The sequence below is a fragment of the Physeter macrocephalus genome, chromosome 1 (genome assembly GCF_002837175.3).
Source record: "Physeter macrocephalus isolate SW-GA chromosome 1, ASM283717v5, whole genome shotgun sequence".
NCBI lineage: Eukaryota > Metazoa > Chordata > Mammalia > Artiodactyla > Physeteridae > Physeter > Physeter macrocephalus.
Window position 1 is genome coordinate 87,227,180 of NC_041214.2, and position 20,082 is coordinate 87,247,261.

At 44.3% G+C, this 20,082-nt stretch overlaps 2 long non-coding RNA genes across 2 annotated transcripts; both read left to right on the forward strand.

Moving 5' to 3' along the window:
• The first annotated feature begins 606 nt into the window (after positions 1 to 606).
• On the forward strand, positions 607 to 2,546 carry LOC129392096 (uncharacterized). Its single transcript, XR_008617288.1, has 3 exons — positions 607 to 764; positions 847 to 973; positions 2,412 to 2,546. It is a non-coding gene; the product is annotated as an uncharacterized lncRNA (long non-coding RNA).
• Positions 2,547 to 6,881: 4,335 nt separating this feature from the next.
• On the forward strand, positions 6,882 to 18,974 carry LOC114486656 (uncharacterized). The gene is made up of 4 exons (XR_003680764.1): positions 6,882 to 6,948; positions 7,444 to 7,531; positions 14,303 to 14,566; positions 17,826 to 18,974. It is a non-coding gene; the product is annotated as an uncharacterized lncRNA (long non-coding RNA).
• The last annotated feature ends 1,108 nt before the right edge of the window (positions 18,975 to 20,082 follow it).

Genomic DNA, 20,082 nt, shown 5'->3' on the forward strand with positions numbered 1-20,082 from the left:
TGGAGCTTGCCTCAAAGCACACCCATTGTTCCCACAGGAAAATCAGGAAGCTTCCAGACTGAAGGGCCCAGGCCCCCCATCTGGAGGGTGGGGTGGAGTGGTATTTGAACACACTTGTTTTTCTTTGCAGATTTTTTTTGGAAATCTGAAAGGGCAGAGCCTATTGCTAACGAGACAGTGTTTTCCATCTGTGTCTTCCCTCTCAGATGTTGTCTGTCATTAGGCTTGGGGGCTCGGGAGGGGATCAGATCTCCAGGAACTCAGGATCTGCCCCCAGATTTCCTAACTGGCTAGGAAGAATTCCTTTAAAAAAATGTTGGGGAAGGAGACCAAGGTGGTTCCTGGAAAAGTTTCACGGCTACCCTCCCTCCTTCTCCTCTTCCTTCCCACTGCTCCAGAAGCTGCTCTTCCGATGCTGGCACAGCTGACCTTGACATTGACAGACAAGCCCTGCCTCCTTTCCCACAACCCATTCCTGTGGGCCTCCTTTAACTGAAAGGTATGGCCTTGGGCCATCTGTGCCCTTTCTTGGGCCACACACAGCTCCACGAGTGGGTGAAACACACATTGCAGATGTGCGCAGTTTGTGCAGGAGAGTGTGAATCTTTGTCATCTATAGGCTTTTGGTTTTTTCATAGGTTACATGAGATACCAAGTGCCGCCTTCTTGTAGGCTATTCCCCCTCACCCCCAATTCACATATTGAAGTCCTAACCCCCAATACCTAAGAATGTGACTGGATTTGGAGATAAGACTTTTAAAGAGGTAAGTAAGGTAAAATGAGGTCATATGGATGGGCCCTCATCCAATATGACTGGTATCCTTATAAGAGGAAATTTCACCACAGACAGGTACAGAGAAAAGACCATGTGAAGATATAGGGAGAAGATGGCCATCTACAAGCCAACGAGAGAGGCTTCGGGAGAAACCAACACTGCTGACACATTGATCTTGGACTTCTAGCCTCCAGAAATGTGAGGAAATAAATTTCCATTGTTTAAGCCATCCAGTCTATGGTACTTGTTATGGCATCCCTAACAAAGTGTACTTCCCATTTATGCACTGTCCAGTTTTGTGGTCTGTTTTTATTTTTAATTGGGAGTCTTTCTTTTTCTTGAGTTTGAAGGATAGATTCAAGGGGAGGTTGTTTTATTGATGAGTAAGATTTGCTAGAAATCACCTGCTGAAGCTCTTTGGCAGATTTAGAAAAGGACAAAATGCAAGCCCACGCTCACCAATGTCAGTGTATTTGCACCACGTATCCTAAACCATAGAGATAATCGGAGGAGATGGATGTATTTGTATTGACACAAGAGGTTGTGAGTTTATGGGATTTGTCCTGCCAAGCAGTACCAGGAAAAATGAGTAATTACGATAGCAAGTTTTTCATCTTAAAAATTGATTTATAAGCATCATTAAAGAACTTGATACTTGTTTCACTTAAAAGGCTCTTTTTTATTTAACAAGAAATATGTTTCTGCCAGTTATAATTCCAGCTAACCTAAAATGTTCTGGGCTTCAGTTGTTGATAACTCAATAAACCTTTAGTACATTTGTAGTTCTTTCTGGGGCCAAAAGATTCTAGACTTTTTTATAAAAACAACTTTCTTTTGAATAGCAGTTTCAAAGAAGTTGCATAACAACCCTGTGAGGCAGTACACATATCATTACTAACAACTAGCATTTGTGGAGTGTTTTATCTCTTGCATTCATATACACCATCTTGTTTAATTGCCAGAGAAGTTAAATGAATTGGTTGAAGATACACAGCAATCTTTAATGTTGAACTGGGATTAGAATTCAAGCCAGAGCTTTTTCCATGACACCATCTTTTTTCTTTACAAATAGGCTTAGAGTTTGGCCTCTGATGGTCTAAAACTCCTGGAACTAATTTCCTACCCATCCTTCCTGGACCAGTTCAGATGTCACCTCTTCTGTGTAGACTCCCCAGATAACTCACAACACAGAACTCATCGCTCCTTCATCTGCAGCCCCAGAGCACTTTTTCAGGCCCTTCCTCACAGTTCTCACTCCCTTTTGCTTATATTTTGGTTTTCTATGTACCCATTTTATCATCCCAATAGACTGAGCTCATGAGGCTGAGAGGAGGACTTCCTCAGCCCAGCCACCCCAATGCTCAACCGACAGTGCTCAATGTGTGTTAAGGATGTGAAGATGAATTGCACTCACGTGCCCCAAATGTCAGGTTCAGAGGTGTTCCTTGGCCACACAGGAGTTCTCGGAGTGTATGGGAACATAGGCACCTCATCTACAAGAACTGGGTACATTTTTCCTGATGGAAGGATGACTAATTCACACTACCCCACACCTAAACTAATGCCATCTTCTTGCTACTCCCCAACTGCTTCTTTACTCTGGTTTCTTCACTCTTTTGTTTTTTTCCTTGGGTAGGTGTCAGTGGCTCTAACCACCCACCCTACCTCCTGTGCCCTCCTGCCCCCAGCCCTGGTCCACAAACCTGGAGGAACTCCAAAACAAAGAGGCTTTCAACATGTAGACCCATCGACCTTCAAATTCCAACCTGGAGCCACTGAGGAACCAGGGGTAGCAAAAACTTGGTGGGTCTGGAGGCCCATTAATGAAATTTACCTCTGTATTAACATCTTAGAAATGTTACTACTGATAGGATACTCTTTAGAAAAATTTTCAGATGGTAATTTTTCAGGATGCTGGAAGATAACTCACGATTAGCCGTTTTAGCTGCTAAATATTCCTTATCTATATAAATATTTTCCATCACTGGTTTTTCCATAGTCTCTGGGTTCTCTAAAGGTGTCAGACAAACAGCAATAATGAAACATCCTCTAAAATCTGGAACATCACCACTCCCAGGACCCAGTCTCCAACCCAGATCTGACCCCCGAAATCCCTTTCTCCTCACCCGCACTCCAGACTCCCAATAGCTGCTTTGCTTGAGGGAAGGTTTTCTTTTTTTCTTTTTTTTTTTTTTTACTTGAGAATTGTATTTTTTTTAAACATCTTTATTGGAGTATAATTGCTTTACAATGGTGTGTTAGTTTCTGCTTTATAACAAAGTGGATCAATTATACATATACATATGTTCGCATATCTCTTCCCCCTTGCGTCTCCCTCCCTCCCACCCTCCCTCTCCCACCCCTAGAGAAAACTGCAGGTTGAGCTGCCAGTTCCTGACGCACAGGCAGACAGCAGGCTGTGCACAATTCTTCCTGGGCAATTCACTTAGAGCAAAGAGGGATCTTTTTTGAGGCTTGAGAATATCAATATGCGGCTGCTTTGCTAAAATGCTTTCTGTCTCTCACAGTCAGAGAAATCTGCTTGCCTTGAGCTAGCCTCCAGTTTCTTGTTAAGAGCTAATTTTAGAGCTAATTTGGGTTCCATTAGTATATGGTTCTGTTGCAAATCTGACATTAACATTGGCGGCTTGAGGAGAAACAAAGGGAGGAAAAGCCTTTTACCCTAACTGCAGCGATGCAGGCACATATGGTGTCATTTTTCAAGGAACAGATTTTTGTTTTTCTTGCCATTTCAGAGCTGTTTCCCTCTGAAATTACCAGCTCTAATTTAATGCAGAACATGTCTGGATGTCACTGCAGAGATCTAGTTAAACTGAGAGAGCTGGCAGGTTCCACAAATTTGCAAAAACAGCATTCATTTTTACAGTATAATGTCTCCCAAATCCATGCTCGCAGACTGGGAATCAGCCACCAGCGAGTGTGGGCTCTACCCTTAGAATGAGAGCCCTTGAATTGTTCTGTGTCTGAGGCTGGGACCCTGATTCCCCAAACCTTTGTGAGGGGAGGTTACGGCATTTCCCATTTCACCCCATGGCTAGCTGCCCACGTGCTGGGGCCCACATGGCTTTAACTGAGATCTGTGAATCCAACTGTGGTAATAGCAGGGAAGACTTGAGACTTCCTCTCTAATCTGAGTTCTGCCCATAGCTGGCTGGATGACCCTGTTCCCTGAGGCTCAGTGCATCACTTGTAAAACGAGGGAATTCTGGGATTCTCTGATATCTAAGCTCAATAGCCTGTAACAGTAACTTGTATTTATCTAACTTTTTACATTTTTCCGAGAACCTTCATGTTTGTTATGTCCTGTGATGGTCATAATGTCCTGTGGGGCAGGCATTCCTGTCTTGCACTTGGGAAATTCTGACTCAGAGAAGTGAGGAAACTTGCCCAAGGTCACACAGCTGGTAAGAGGGAGAGCTGGGACTCCAACCCAGTTGGCCTCACTCCCAGTTCAAGGCTCTCGGAAGTCAGCAGATGGAATCAGATAATGAGCTTTAAATACCGTAACTCATCACCAGGGGCCATCTTAGAGAGCAGATAGCTGTGCCCAACAGGCCTACATTTTTCAAATTTTCAAATGTGGGAAGACTGAACAATAACTTGAGAAATTATATTCTTGCTTTGGGACATGCAGTGTCATGAATGAGCACCCAGAAGGGGCTGAAATGTAGTAGGAAAAGTACCAGAATTGGTTCCAGTCTTGGCTCTGTCTCAAGTTTCTGTGTGACTTAAACAAGTACCTTGGCCTCTATGAGACTCAATTTCTAAATGAGGCAGGTGGATAGGATGCTCTCCAAAGTAACTTCCCTTTGGATAGGTCTATGGTTCTATGGCAAAAGGTTCAATGCCAAAACCAAACAGCATAGCAGCAGGTGTAAGACTTTTGGTTAGGGAGAACCGTCTATGCCCAAGACATCCAAACTCTATAAAAACAAAATGCTCTGGGCTTCCCTGGTGGCGCAGTGGTTGAGAATCTGCCTGCCAATGCAGGGGACACGGGTTCGAGCCCTGGTCTGGGAAGATCCCACATGCCGCGGAGCGGCTGGGCCCGCGAGCCACAATTACTGAGCCTGCGCTCCGCAACAAGAGATGCCGCGATAGTGAGAGGCCCGCGCACCACAATGAAGAGTGGCCCCCGCTTGCCACAACTAGAGAAAGCCCTCGCACAGAAATGAAGGCCCAACACAGCCATAAATAAATAAACAAATAAATTTTAAAAACTAAAAACAAAAACCAAAATGCTCCAGGAAGTTAAAAAGTGAAGCTGATATAAAGAGTGAACAAAGTAGGTTACTTCTGTAAGTGACTAAGCAAACGTGAAAACAGGGGTTAGAAACTCCTGCAGGAGCCAGCCAAGTTAATAATGAGAGAGGCAGGCACAGTACAGGACAATAGGCAGTGGTGGGGACTGCAGTAAACTGGCAAGCACTGCCTGACTAAAGGGAACGGTGACCACTCAGCTCCAACCAAGTTTTGCCAAGCAGGAATGTAGATGCAGTGCAGACAATATTCCAGCTTCTCAAGAGAACCGGAGATCTGAATATTCATGTGAAATAGCCTAATTTTTAAACATTGGCAACAAATCCAAAGACTTAAAACCCTTTCATGACAAATAAAATGTGTCTGCTAGCCATATGCTGCCCAAAAGCACCAGTTTGTTAATTCTGTGTTAACATCTGAGTTTGTGTCTATCTTTGCCTTAAACAATTCCAGAGGGCCTGTTTCCTGGCCTTACTTGGGAGCATGCTGCAGTAGTGACCTGCCTGTACCATTTCAAGTCAACAATACTTTTCATCCCACAAATCCCATTTTCCTGTCCACAGCCTTTCAGGCTGGTCCCCTGACAGGGGCCAGCACGCACACACAGTTCCTGCTCTGCCTGCCTGAAAAAAACCTTCTCCAGAAACACAACAGTGGGAGGGGAAAAGTGTGATTTGGCCTTGCTAGTAGGGTAAAACAGACATTATATTTTTTTCCTGCCACCATTTCTACTTTATTGGATCACATAACCATTTTTATTCTTAATTTAGGTACAAATTAATTGCTGTACAAATGAATGAAAGCACAGATGAATGCTCTCACCATTACTTGACACTTAAAAGGCAATTACTTGGCTTCGTAATCCAATATAGCGAATATTAGTGCAGCCGTGGTGCATCCTTTGGCCCAGCGCACTGCTAATGGGAAGAATGGATGCCCCTGGAGATCCCCTAACAACCTGAGCAAACCTGGGAGGAAGGTGTTGTCGACCCCAGAGGCTTCGTGTGTACCTGTCTCCTCTTTCCAAGTGTAACTGAATAAAGGCATTAGAGGATTTGATGGTATTTTCATGTCCCTTGTTTCTCCTCTGAGGGGTTTCTTATCACACCTGTGATTTTATATATATTTAATCTCTTCAGAGCCACAGGTGAAACATCAGTCCTGGAAAGCATGTTGGTAGGACTCCTGTCCAGGCAGCACCAGAGGCCCCCAGCCTGGGTGTGAGGGCCCTGCTATATATGCCTGTAATCCCAGTACTGGCCTCATTAGGGTCCTGATCACACTGAGCTGGAACTGTCCAGTTACTTGGCTGAGCTTCCCCCAAATGGACTACAAGTACCTTGAAAGCAGGGACAGCATCTTACCCGTCTTTGTACCCCTGCTCGGGGCATGGTGCTTGGTATTGGTGTGGACAGTGATGTTCAGAAACGAAAAGAAAATAAAGCTTGGTGAGCCCCTCACTTTATCTGTCTGCAGCACCTTCTCAGTGTATCCTCTCTACATGGTACCACACAAGTAATTTCCTCCTTTGTGTCATAGGCTTTTGTAATTTCCTGCCTAATTTTGTCATCTTTCATATAACAGTGAAAGTAAAAACATCCATCTAGAAATATCTCCTTGATTTCCATTTGCCAAATCAATCTCATCTCCCCCTACCAAATAAAATGTAGTTACTTCTTGATCAAATGAAAGATATTGTATGAATAATGGAATTATACTGTATAAAAATTTTACTAAGACAGGAAGAAAGTCCCTTAGTGGACAGCAGTCAATACCAGACTCTAGATTAAATCTAACAAATATTCTTTTTCTTGCCCTTGAGACAGTTGCACTGGAACTTGTTTTGAAGTGTTTATGATGAAATTTTAGATTCTCATCACAGAGAACTGAAGGTAAAGGGTTCCATTACTAGTTTTCTCTAACCACTATAGCCATTTGAGAGCCTGTTTAGAGTTCAGAGAATTTCTGAGTCACTTGCAGGAAATTTTCTTTGTCTGCATACTTTACATTCCAATAGAAGAGCCCTTAACTTTTCCTCAAAAGTGGTTTAAAGCATCAGTTGTAAGCCAATTATAATGACTTTTTTGTAGTTGTTCTTGATTTTCATACAGAGGATAGCTGCACAGATTTGTGTTCAATAGACTTTTTCTGTTTTCAAGTTTGTACTCTGTTTAGAGCTTAGCATAGTACCTTACTCTTGATCAATGTTTGTTGAATGACTAGGTGAATGAATGAATGATTAGATGGATATCTCTTACACAGAGGTGACAAAACATTCGTTTATCCTAGAGAGTTCTTCCTTTGATGATGCTAATAGAGCTCATAGATTTAGACTAATAGAATGTCAAAGATAAAACAATCTGGCTCGGTATTTTTTCACTTTTCAGATTTCAAAAGCGAGGTTCAGAGAACCCCAAGATCACTTGGAACCTTCAAGAGGAATTTCAGGAAATTGTACCAAATATGAACCCTAAGGTAAGCATGGGTTTCCATGGCAACAGAACATGGGCTATTTCATTACTTTCTGCTCTCTTTACATTTGTGCAATTCTCAGAAACTAGCTGGGATTCAGAAGTACATGAAAGACTAGTTCATCAAAACTCTTAAATACTTCTTGGATCTTTTTATCCACTAGTTACTATGGAGTGGAGTTTGGTATTCAGTGGATCAGAACATTCAGAGGGGTCTATTACCAATACAAGGAGAGTGGAAAGAACTCTGGGTCCTGAGTCAGCTGGGGCCCAGGCCCCAGCTCTGGAGCTATATAGATCCTGAGGCAAATCAGGTCACCAAGGCCTGCCCTCATCCCTAAAGTAGAAGTGATAGCCACTGTTCCACCTTCCTCACTGGAGCTTGGAAGAGCCAATGAGATAACAGATGTGAAAACGTTTTAGAAATTGTAAAGCATGCACTGTTCTCAATGTGTCCCTAGGGACAGAGTGACCAAGCAGATCCTTTGGAGCATGAGGGTGGAGGGCAACCCCGGGGTACTGTGCCTCCCTGCTCAAGAACTAAGAAATATAGGAAATTAACCTTCTGAGAGTCAAACCAGTGGTTCCCAACTTTTTCCCGTATAAGCCCTCCTTTTTGTCATCAAAATCTTCCCCAGACCCGCTCCCACATGATAATATTTGTACTTACAGTATTTGTCGATTAAGAAAATACATACTGACCAAAAGCTATTATGAGTTATGTCCACGGTTTATTAATTGCTACATTGTATTAATAATTTTGACAAACACTGGTACTAGATTAAAGCAAACTGTGTTAGTTATTCAACCACCAAGCACTCACAGATTAGTTGGCTTCTCAAAAGAATTCCCTCTGCTCTCACATCAGGAAATCCTGCATTGAACAGTGAAATGTAAACATCATGAACAGGTCAGAGGCAAGTAATACAATCATCTTAAGTGGACTCTGGCCCCAGGTTGAAGTCAGATTTTACCGATGACATTAACGTATCCAGAGAAACAATGTGTTGTTTCCAAGAAGACTTGGTTGCCAGCGGAAGCCAGAGGAGGTAGCTCCACTCAGATGAGCACTGGCAGCCCTGCCCGGGAAGATGTGCACTGACCTAGAGACTCAGTCTCAGGTCCTGGTGGAACAACTCCTGTTCCACTCCAGGCTCAACTGAGTATCCTTGCTGCCAGCTGAGAGCAGCCTGACATCCTGACTGTTGTATTTCATTGCAGATGAATGTCTTGGCTGTAGATCATATAGGCATCCTAAGAGATTGGGTAAGGTGAGACCAACCCCGAGCAATGGCTGACAGGGCTGAACCTGGCCCTGAGGCCTGTGAGTAGTCTTGGGGCAGCCACCCTATTGGCCTTCACTTGGAGCGTATCTTCTTTTTTCATTACCGCAAGCCATGATTTCTCAACCTCGGCACTATTGACATTGTGGATCCAGTACTGCTTTGTCGTGGAGTGCTGTTTTGTGCATTGTAGTATGTTGAGCAGCATTCCTGGCTGCTCCCTAATATACAGCAGTAGCATCCTGCCCCTGCCCCCCCCACCCCAAGTTGTGACAACCAAAACTGTCTGCAGACATTGCCAAATATTCCTAAGCCAGGGGGAATGACGCCCCCATACCCCCGCCCAGTTGAGAACCACTGGCATGAACCATTCTAGTTAAATGCCTACAGGATGCAACCACAGGGGGTTCTTCTCAAAGACTAGCTCATTCCCAGATTACAGTACCTTCAATTTATATACAGTGTCGCCTTTATCCAAAAGATGTTAGAATTCTTAAAAAATCAATTTCAAGGAGCTTGTGTTAATTTAGTAATATGGTCAAGCTCCACTTCACTATAATGCAAAGGAAATAGGGATTCTGGCAGCTGAGTGAACTGAAACTTTCCTCTGATGCCCTAGTGCTTCTAGGTCATCCTTCGGAACGTCAACTGCTCCTTTTTTAAAAGTGTAATAGGGGTGGATTGTGCTGACTAGGGGAGTCCCTGGAAGGTGCTGATATTTTGTTGATTTTAAAAATAAATCCTAGATTTGTTTTTGATTTCTTATTATTTACCTCTTCCTCCTTAAAACAGTACAAAAAAAGACATTTCAATTACCTGAGAAATTCAATTAGTTTTGTGCTGCTAAATCGAGGATTTTTGCTAAAATGGTTCCAGCTTTCCCTAAATAATTCTTCCACTGGAAATTCCTTCTTCTGAGAAGAGCATTCTTACCACAGTCAAACCCTTCAGCAGCATAGGAGCAGTTCATCACTGCTCCTACTTACACAGAGAAATTTCCACCTAGTTCCATTCAGGAGTGGGGTTTTCCCCCTTGGCCTCATCCCTGGTCCTGGACCCCCAGGCCATCATTTGCTGTTCCAGGTCTTATAAGCACTGAGAGCTGGTGCCCAGTGAGGGTTCACACTGAGCCCCACACTGAATGCCTCCACGGGCTCCCTTCTTCCCCCGCCCCTCCCCCATTTCAAGGACTCTGGTGTTTTCCCCCTTCTCATCCCGGCCCAGCTGCATCTTCCTTCTTCCCCCAGCTCAGTTCTATCTAGTCTCTGGGAGAAGAAAATCTGGTTCCACAAGCACTCTCTGAGATTTTGTGTCTAAACCCAGGTTCCGTGGTTTCTGTATTTATTTATTGTTTCAGTTATATATTTATATATTTTTTCAGATTATTTTCTATTATAGGTTATTACAAGATATTGAATATAATTCCCTGTGTTATATGGTAAATCCTTGTTGTTTTTCTATTTTATGTATAATAGTGTGTATCCGTTAATCCCATACTCCTAATTTATCCCTCTCCCACCTCCCTTTTCCCTTTGGTAACCATGTTTGTTTTATATGTCTGTGGATTTTTTTCTCTTTTGTACATAGATTCATTTGTATTATTTTTTAGATTCCACATATAAGTGATATCATATTATATTTGTTTTTCTCTGCCTAGCTTACTTCACTTAGTATGATATTCTTTAGATCTATCCATGTTGCTGCAAATGGCAATATTTCATTCTATTTTATGGCTGAGTAATATTCCATTGTGTGTATATATATATATATATATATATATATATATATACACATCTTCTTAAACCAATCACCTGTTGATGGGCACTTGGGTTGCTTCCATGTCTTGGCTGTTGTAAATAGTGCTGCTATGAACATTGGGGTGCATGTACCTTTTCAAATTATATTTTCTTTCATCTTTTCTGGATATATGCCCAGGAGTGGGGTTGCTGGATCATATGGTAGCTCTATTTTTATTTTTTTAAGGACCCTCCATACTGTTTTCCATAGCGGTTGCACCAATTTACACTCCCACCAACAGTGTAGGAGGGTTCCCTTTTCTCCACACCCTCTCCAGCATTTATTATTTGTAGACTTTTTTGATGATAGCCATTCTGACTGGTGTGAGGTGATGCCTCATCGTGATTTTTTTTTTTTTTGATTTGCACTTCTCTAATAATTAGCGATGTTGAGCATCTTTTTACATGCCTGTTGGCCATCTGTGTTTCTTCTTTGGAGAAATGTCTATTTCGGTCTTCTGCCCATTTTTGGTTGGGTTGTTTGTTTTTTTTGATATTGAATTGTACGCGCTTGTGTGTATTTCTGTCAGTGTGGACTACAGTGCCCTTGTGTACCGGTGAGAAGCAGAGCAAAAGGGAAATATACAGGATAACTCTTGGAGATGTAACTCTGTCTTGTGTCTTACCAACTATCTGAGACACAAATGAAGATGAAAAGGGATAATGATCAAGGCAGCCCTGCACAGGAAGCCCCTTCCCATGCAAGCTACGTAGAGACTCAGGATGGCTGGGGCCTTGAACTCCATTTTTTTTTTTTTTTGCTGCACCACGTGGCTTGTGGGTTCTTAGTTCCCCAACCAGGGATCGAAACCGTGCCCCCTACAGTGGAAGCACAGCGTCCTAACCACTGGACTGCCGGGCAATTCCCCAATCTTTTAGTCTTTTCCTGCTGGGGAAAAGGGAAAAAAAAAACCTCATTGGGGTTAAAGAGAGCCTCTTTGGGGTCCCTGGGTTATAAAGGTAGAGGTTCTGAGTTTGAGACCTTGCAAATCACCCCCAGTGAGAAGCCTGCTGGGAGGAGGAAGTGTAAGCAGGCTAGCCCTCACTCAAGGAGACCCCTCTAATGAGAGATGGGGAACCCATCGCGGTGACAGCTGTTCTCCACCTGGCCAAGGCCTCCCATGACAAGCAGGAAAAGAGGGGAACCTGGTCTAACTGTGAGGCAGGGGGTAATATAAAGGCTTGCCTTACAAGTGCCATTCTCTCTTTCCCCAGCAGGGTGGGCTGGGTGCCAGCACAGACACCCAGCAGCTGCTGCCTGCCCTATGGTGCCTTTGTGCACTAGACACATACTGTAGTCTTTGTGTGGAAAAGCCACACCCAGGGCACCTGACACTGAAAGTGAAGCACCCATGGTATTTCAGCCTCGGCTCAGCTGCTCAGCTGGGTGCCTTCAGAATGGCACAAACTGCACAGTCTTTCCTGCTTTGGCCCTTCTCAGCCCAGTGAGAAGTAAGGAGACCAAATTTATGAAGCCTACTGGATGCCAGATACTACACACACACGCACACGCACACACACACACACACACAATTTCATTTAATCACCTCAACCATCATGTGAAGTAGGCATTTTTATCCCCATTTTAAAGATGAGGTAACTAAGGCTTAGCAAGGTTAAGCAGCTTGCCCCAAATCACCCAGCTAGGAAGACTTTTTGAGCCTTCACAGAAAGGAACTGATCTGGAGGCTCTAAACAGACTGCTATTTCCCACTGCTGCTCTCCCTGGGAAATTGTGGATAAGCAGTGACCCAGGCAAAGAAGGACTAAGAATCACACTGAGGACATAAGAGATTTCACCTGCCTCCTCAGACAGGAACGCAGGAAAGGGCTTTGCCTGGGAAGGTCTATTAGGGCAGTTCTCAGAGTGAGGCAGGACCAGCCACCTAGCATCTCCTGAGAAAAATCACTGCTCTCTTCAGAAATGCAAATTTTTTGAGATTAAAAAAGAAAATCTCAAATTTGCTTCTCATCTGTAATTTTATAATGACCATCCTATTTCCTAGTTGACATGTGCAGCAATAAAATAGCTGGAAGGTCAGTCAGGGGCATCAAGGGGGTGGGGGAGGAAAGCTGGGGAATTTTGTGTCCTCCTCTGAATCAAGTGTGGGGTAGAAAGAAACCCCAAGAGGGAGGAGAGGTGGTAGCAGCTGAAAAGGAAAGACCATGCTCCGGGGTCTGTAGGAGGAAAGCGGTCCCCATAGAGAGCAAAAGGGGGGCAGGGGATGTCGGGGGTGGTCCTCTGCAGGGCACCGTGCGTGTCCATCTCCGCCGCAGGCCTGCAGGGCTGAGTGTGAAGAGCTGTGCTGAGCCCTGCATCCGGTCGGAAGTACAAGTCTGCAGCTCCTGGCTCGGGATGCTGCAGCTGCTCGGGAGATCTGCACAATGAGAATTCTCCTAGCGCTTCGTGCCCGCAGGAATCTAGTCACGTGGTGGACGTGGTGCCTGGAGCTCGGGGTCAATGAGAGCTCCGTCTGCGAGAAAAAGCGTTCCTTCCCTCTGAAACAGCATTCCTTCCCTCTGAGACATATCCTGCTTCACTATGCACTGCTGGGCTTTTCCTCACAGGAAACCTCACCACTTGCGGGAAAAGGCTCCGGCCAGTGACCCAGGCCAGGTTGCTGGGCTCCCCGGCGCGCGGGAGTCTCAGGCGCATGCGTGGTGAGCCGGGACGAAGGGAAGCACTTTCCCTAACGACTAGGATTATTTTTTTTTATCAGAGGCTCGTTATTGATACCTCTATCTCCTTTCATTCATTTTCCTCTCTACCACAAGGCTGATTTCTCACCAAGCTAGGATCTCATTCCTGAATAACTGTAGGGCGAGAGCTTTAGAGATCATTTCCCTCCTCCCCTACCCCTTTGCCAAGGATCTGTAATTAATTAAGAGGGCTAAAGCTTTCATTTGAATTTCCTGAGTCAAAACCAAGGCTTTGTTATTTCTGGGTTTGGGAGGAAGGGTCGAAGAAGGAGCAGATTTCCCTCTCTTCGACTTCCTCCAGGTCTCTTGATGGGAAGGCATTTCGTAGTCATTTAGGCTCACATCGGTGACGTAAATCTTCTAGATACTCTCCCTCCAGCCCACTCAATCCCCGTCTGCCGAATGACATGCTGGACCCAAGATCTCGCCCAATTTGAGCCTCCCCAGATCCAGCTTGTCTTATTATTGATGAACCTCCCTCCACACCCAGGACCAACAATTCCCTGTTTTCAGAGGGAATTTGGTTCCTCGCTGTTGTTTTCCAGTTTGTTTTGTGCCGCTGCTCTTTGTCCTTCCTCAGAAAACCCCTCATTCCTGTCAAAGACCTGTCAGAAATCACTACTCTCCTATGTAATGGGCACAGATGTCTTGTCAGAAATCCGGGCTCTCCTATCAGCAATCCCTGTTTTCCTGTCAGAAATCCCTGTTGTGGTCAGGAATCACCCCTCTTCCTTGAAAAATCACTGTTCTGAGAAAAATCCCCACTCTTCAGAAATCCTTGTTTTCTTGTCAGAAATGCACTAATATCCTGTCAGAAGTCAACATTTTCTGTCAGAAATCCCTGTTTTCCTGTCATAAACCATTGCTCTCCTGTCAAAAATCCCTGCTCTCCTGTCAGAAGTTCCTGCGCTCCTGACAGAGATCCCTGTTTGTTGTCAGAAGTCATTACTTTCCCACTGGAAATCGCTGCTCCTTGCCTGATCCTTCTCTCCACAGGATATTGAGTTGTTTGTCACACTTTGACATTGATAGCTTTCCTGTGACTTCCATCCTGCTGGCTGTTCATACCTGTTTTGCTGCACCTCTTGAAGCTCAGCGCTGGGTCCGGAAGCAGCCTGGGCCAGGGGGAACTGCACTGGGGCATCCACGGTCTCATGTGCCCCTCTTGGCTGATTACAGACAAGTCATTTTTGCTTGCTGGACCTTTTCCTCATCTCTTTGTTAGGGATGATAATATCACCATTCTGCCTGCTTCACAAGGTTAGTTACTTTATTTATTTATTTTAAAATTAATTTTTATTGGAGTATGGTTGCTTTACAATGTTGTGTCAGCCTCCCCTGCATAACAAAATGAATCAGCCATACACATACAGATATCCCCTCCCTGTGTATAAAATAGACAACTGATGGGCACACACGGTATAGCACAGGGAACTCTACCTAAGGTTATGTACTTTAGATCAATGACAGTTCTGACTTTCAGAAAGCTGCTACCTTATTCGAGCCAACATCTCTCTTCCTATAATTTTTGTTCACAGAGCAAGTCTAATACTTCTATGCCACAGCCTTTCAACTCACCTCTAAATCTTCTCTAACCCAATGGAAATGACCACAGTTCTCTAACATCCAGAGGAAACCTGCTTGGTTCCCTGTGTAACGTGGTTTCCAGACCTGTTGCCAGCCTGGCCACATACAACACCCCACCGAAGACATGTTATATCATAGTTTGTTTGGGTTTCCCTAAGAGTGTGGTCTGAGCAACTTAGGGGAAGCAGGATTACCACCTCTCTCCTTCTAAAACAGAGTATTAATGTGACCCAAGATTGTATTAGCTTTTGTATCATTTACCAAATAGAATCTTCCCAGCCAAAAGCTCTATTTGTTCAATAAGTCTTTTTTTTTCCCCATTAGAGGTTTGTAATTTTCTTTGAATAGATTTTTGCATGTCCTTTTAGGTTAAATGCAAAATACGTAATGTTTTAGATTCTTCAGGGAATGAGCGCTCTCTCTCTCTTTTTTCCATTGTATTTCTTTCTAGTCTTCAACACTGGAATCTAGAAATGGTATTGATTTAATTTGAATCTTATAATCTACAATGTTGCTGAACAGATTTGTCATTTCTACTAATATTTCTAGATTCTCTGTCTCTTTCTTGGAGGGCATGTCCATTCTGTCTTATGATGTGGAAAGCTTTATTTATGGGAAGACACAGCAGTACTCCAAGCTGTAGCATTTTTTTTCCCTACGAAACACTAAAAATGGGTGACAGCACCCTCTTCAGCAGGAGTCTTGCTGGCTATACCTAAAAGAGTATATCGTAGTACAAGGAAATGAGGACGACATTATTAGATGGGTAATCTTTAATTAATTCTGGTTTCTATTTTTAAAAGTAAATCATTCAATAACTTTGGTAATTCAACCATTATAGCAACAAATTACTTACCACATACTTCACAACTGAGTACCAATCCCACCAAAGTTGGGATGATGATTAAAACAGGCTTTTCGGGCTTCCCTGGTGGCGCAGTGGTTGAGACTCCGCCTGCCGATGCAGGGGACGCGGGTTCGTGCCCCGGTCCGGGAAGATCCCACATGCCGCGGAGCGGCTGGGCCCGTGAGCCATGGCCGCTGAGCCTGCGCGTCCGGAGCCTGTGCTCCCATGCCGCGGAGCGGCTGGGCCCGTGAGCCATGGCCGCTGAGCCTGCGCGTCCGGAGCCTGTGCTCTGCAACGGGAGAGGCCACAACAGTGAGAGGCCCGCGTACCAAAAAAAAAAACAACAACAAAAACCAGGCTTTTCACTGAACTGTACACTTGTAAAATGGTGAATTTTAAAGTATGATTTTTTTTCCAAAAAAAAATAATCAGGAAAAATTAAAAGCATAGGCTATGGAGACAAATATTTTGAATTTATATCCCATCTCTGCCTCTAACAGGCCCCGTGGCCTTGGGCAATTACTTAATTTCTGTAAGTTTCAGTTTCAACCTATGTGAAATGGGATTATGAATTGCTCCTCCTCCATTCCCCTGATAAAAGACCCTCTCCTCCACCATATGGAGATATGGAGTGGCCAAAGTATCTCATTTTCCTAGATATAATGATAGGTGCAGCTGTGCTCACATAACCCAAAGAGCATCCATTGAGGTCTTGAGGAGGGCTCATGTGGATGTCAGGACAGAATAGGGCTCTTTCCTTCTGAAATTATAAACTGTAAGGCTCATGGGAGTCAGAGCTACTGGGGCTCATCTTTTCTATCACATGGAAAGAATATACTAGAGAGTGAAGCTTACACAGAGGAGATGGAAGGAGAGAGAAATTTTTGATAATATTGTTTGAGTACATGGATCCAGCCTACCCAGAAACTAGACAGCTCCTGGTATTTTCATTTATGTGTGCCAATAATTCCCTTTTTTCTTTAGCTTGTATGAGTTGGGTTTCTGTCATGAGCAACCCAAAGAGGCCTAACATGGAAGTCTATTTTATAAGGCTGCTGTGAGAATTGTTTGTGGTAATACATGTAAAGCACCCAGTGCTTTTACAGAACATGTGATCAAAAATTGAAACTTACCATTATCATCGTGATCATCAATATGCAATAGATAGGGACGGTTTTGCGTCTGCTTTGTCCCCTGCAGTAGCTAAGACAGTACTAAGTATAAAGAGTTCAATAAACATATCCTTAGCAAGAAATTTGTATCTTTCCCTTAATATAGAATTTAAACATGAATTAATCAGAATTTTTCTCTGCTTTCTAGTCTTAGGAGATAGAGACAAATCAACAAAATGGAAAGAGTGTTGAACTGGGGAGCAAAAGACCAAGGTTCCAGTTCTGACAATGTTTTTCACATACTGAGTGCCCTTCCCCTCTCTGGGCCTTGGTTTCTCCATTTGTCAAGTTAGGCTCCTGGGGCTGGATGATCTGAATCCCTTATGAGCTCTAAACCTGAGATTTAAGAAAAAAGAGCAGGGAATTCTTTTAACACCCCATGATTTCTGAGGGTTAAAACAAATTCAATCTCACACACCCTTTTTGCATCCCTCAGTGATACATGATCAGGGAAGTGGCAGTACTTGCTGATGACCATTTGCAAGATTCTGTGATTTTGTGTAGGAAGATGTGAGGAGGTTCAGTACTCTTCACTGGCTAACATAGAAATGTTGCAAAATGCATTTTAGAATGATTTTCAGCCACAAGGCCTGAAATATAATTTAATATCCAGAAAAAATGTCAATGGAAACAATATGTTTCATTCATCAAGCATTCATTTAGGTCTCCTAGACACATACTGTGCCAAGTACCAGGGAAACATAGGAACTAAGACCCAGTTCCTGAGGTCAGGGAGAGCAACTCTTGCAAGGCTGTTTCCTGAATGTCTCGTTCATCAAGATTTCAGTGGAGTTCAGTTGCAAATAGAGATTTTGCTAACCTGGGTGTCCACTGTGTGCCAGGCACTGGGTAGACAAGTTTGTGTACATCGTCTGTCACTGAGCTATAACTTTCCTGCACTTCCATCTCCCAGAAACACTGCTCTGGCTGAGGCCAGAGACAAGAGTCTTGGTGACTGATCCTCCCTTCACAAGGAGGCCCTGACCCTCCCAGCCTTATCCTCTCTCATCCTGGCTGTCTGATCAGAAGTGAAGCTTCACTCTGTAGTGGAACCTCGAGCTGTGGTATGTACAGGCATCTGAAGCCCTCACTTTGTGGAAGATGTGAGACATCAATTTTTACTCAAGTATTGGGGGGGGGGATAATTTTTATGTTAAAATAAGTATTGATAGATCATGGAACAAATTTAAGATTCATTCATTTTTTTTCCAAAAAATATTTATTGAATGCCTACTGTGTGCCAGGCCTTGTCCTAAGCCCTGAGGATTGAAAGGTAAATATACAGTACACAGTAAAAAAAAAAAAAAAAAAAAAATCCCTGCCCTCATGGGGCTCACACTCTAGTAGAAGGAAGTAGACCAAAAAAACCACAAAAAAACAAAAACCACCCCATAATATTTCAGATGCTGACAAGGTCTATGGAGAAAAATAGAGCAGGGAAGGGGACTTCAAAACGATGTCCAATTTGCAGAGGATTGCTTCAGCCTTCACCATCTGATTCCTTGGGGCTCTTCCTTGCCTTGGCCACAGGTTGCCTGGGCAAGGGATGGGGGTTGAGAGTTGGGGGATGGTGGGGATAAGCAGGAGATGAACTGGCCTAAGAGATGCATCTTGAGCATATCGACCCAAGGAGAGTTGATGTGGAGGGAAGGGAGGCACCCAGTGGTGCCTCATGGCCCAGAACCCACATCCTATGGGACCCCAGTCAGGGCTCGAGCAGACTTCTGTCTCCATATTTCTACCTCACTCAGCATGATCCCCACTCGAGTTTCTCAGAAGCCCAGATGGCTGCTTTGGGGAACTTCCTTCAGTTGCTCCCTCACTTTCACTCGTCAAACTTCATCAGTAATTCCCCAGGCTCCACCCCAAGCCCTTGCTCTTTTGGCCAAAGGCAGCCCTGCTCTGTCACCATCCCACCTCCTATGCCTACAGAGGTTTCCAGTGTGCAGAACACTCTCCTGGCCACACACGGTGGTGGTTTCTCATGCCTCACTCTTACAGGGCAGAGAGAAGAAGGCAAATCAGAGAAGTCGAGCTTGATGAGCAGCGAGGTATAGGAACGGGCCTGCCGCAGAGGACAGACACTGCAAGCCAGTGCTTCTCAGCCTTGACGATGCCTCAAAGTCAGTCATGTATGGACTTGTTAAAACAGAGACTTCTGGGCCCTGCCCCCAGAGTTTCTGACTCAGTAGGTCTGGGATGGAGCCCCAGAATCTGCGTGTCTGACAGGATCCAGGTGGCACTGGTGCTGCTGAAGCCGAGTGCACACTGAGATCCAGGGCTCTAGGCCAGCCGGTGAGGCATGCTGCGTCTGCCCTCTGCGCTCCAGCCTCCTCTTGGGCCCTTCCCTACCCTCTAATTTGTGGACCGTTTTCCCTCTCCACTTTCTTTCCTTCCTTGGCCATCTGATTTTCTCTCTCACTCTAAAAAATGCCCTTTGGAGTGTGATCTGAAAAAAAAATTCTACTAAGTTGCAAATGGCTGGTCATAACTATCATCCCTTCCAGGAATATTTGAATTTTGACAGTCAAATAAACTCCAAAGCTAAATAAATAAAACTCTGATGGTGGACTTCAGGGATCAGCTAGTGAATAGTGGCTGTGTTTGGAGGCTCAGAGCCTCTGAAACTGTGTAGGTGACAACTTATCTTACCTCCCGCTGGGTGCCTCTGGGGGAATGGCTCTCGCCCAGCCAGGCTAAGAATTGAAATTCTATGTCCCTCTTCTCCAGAAGCAGTGAGGCAAAGATGCCACTGCGGAAGAGGAGAACAACTACCAGCAATGATTAAATCCCTCAAGGAGACAGGATTCTCAGTGTCTTTTGTGTTTTGGGAGTGTCTCTTGCTTTGGTGGAAAGAAAGAAAATCTGTTTTGACAGGCTCTGCTTCTCCTGCCGAGAGAGCCCCCTATGTAGTTGTAACAGGGCCTGGGTCTTTCTTTGAAAAATAAATTGACCAGAATTTTAAAAAGTAAGGTCATGGCCCCTGCCCCAGGTTTAGAAAGAAAGAGTGGGCAGGCTTAGAAGATGTGGGGAGGGCTTCCTGAAGAAGAGGCTGGAAAAGAAGGGGCATGGAAGGAGGTCAGCCGTGGCCAAACTGCTCATCTGTCCAGAATCTCGCCCCTGGGTGCTTGCCCTCCAATCCAAGAGACGTCTCTTGGCCTCACTGCCTC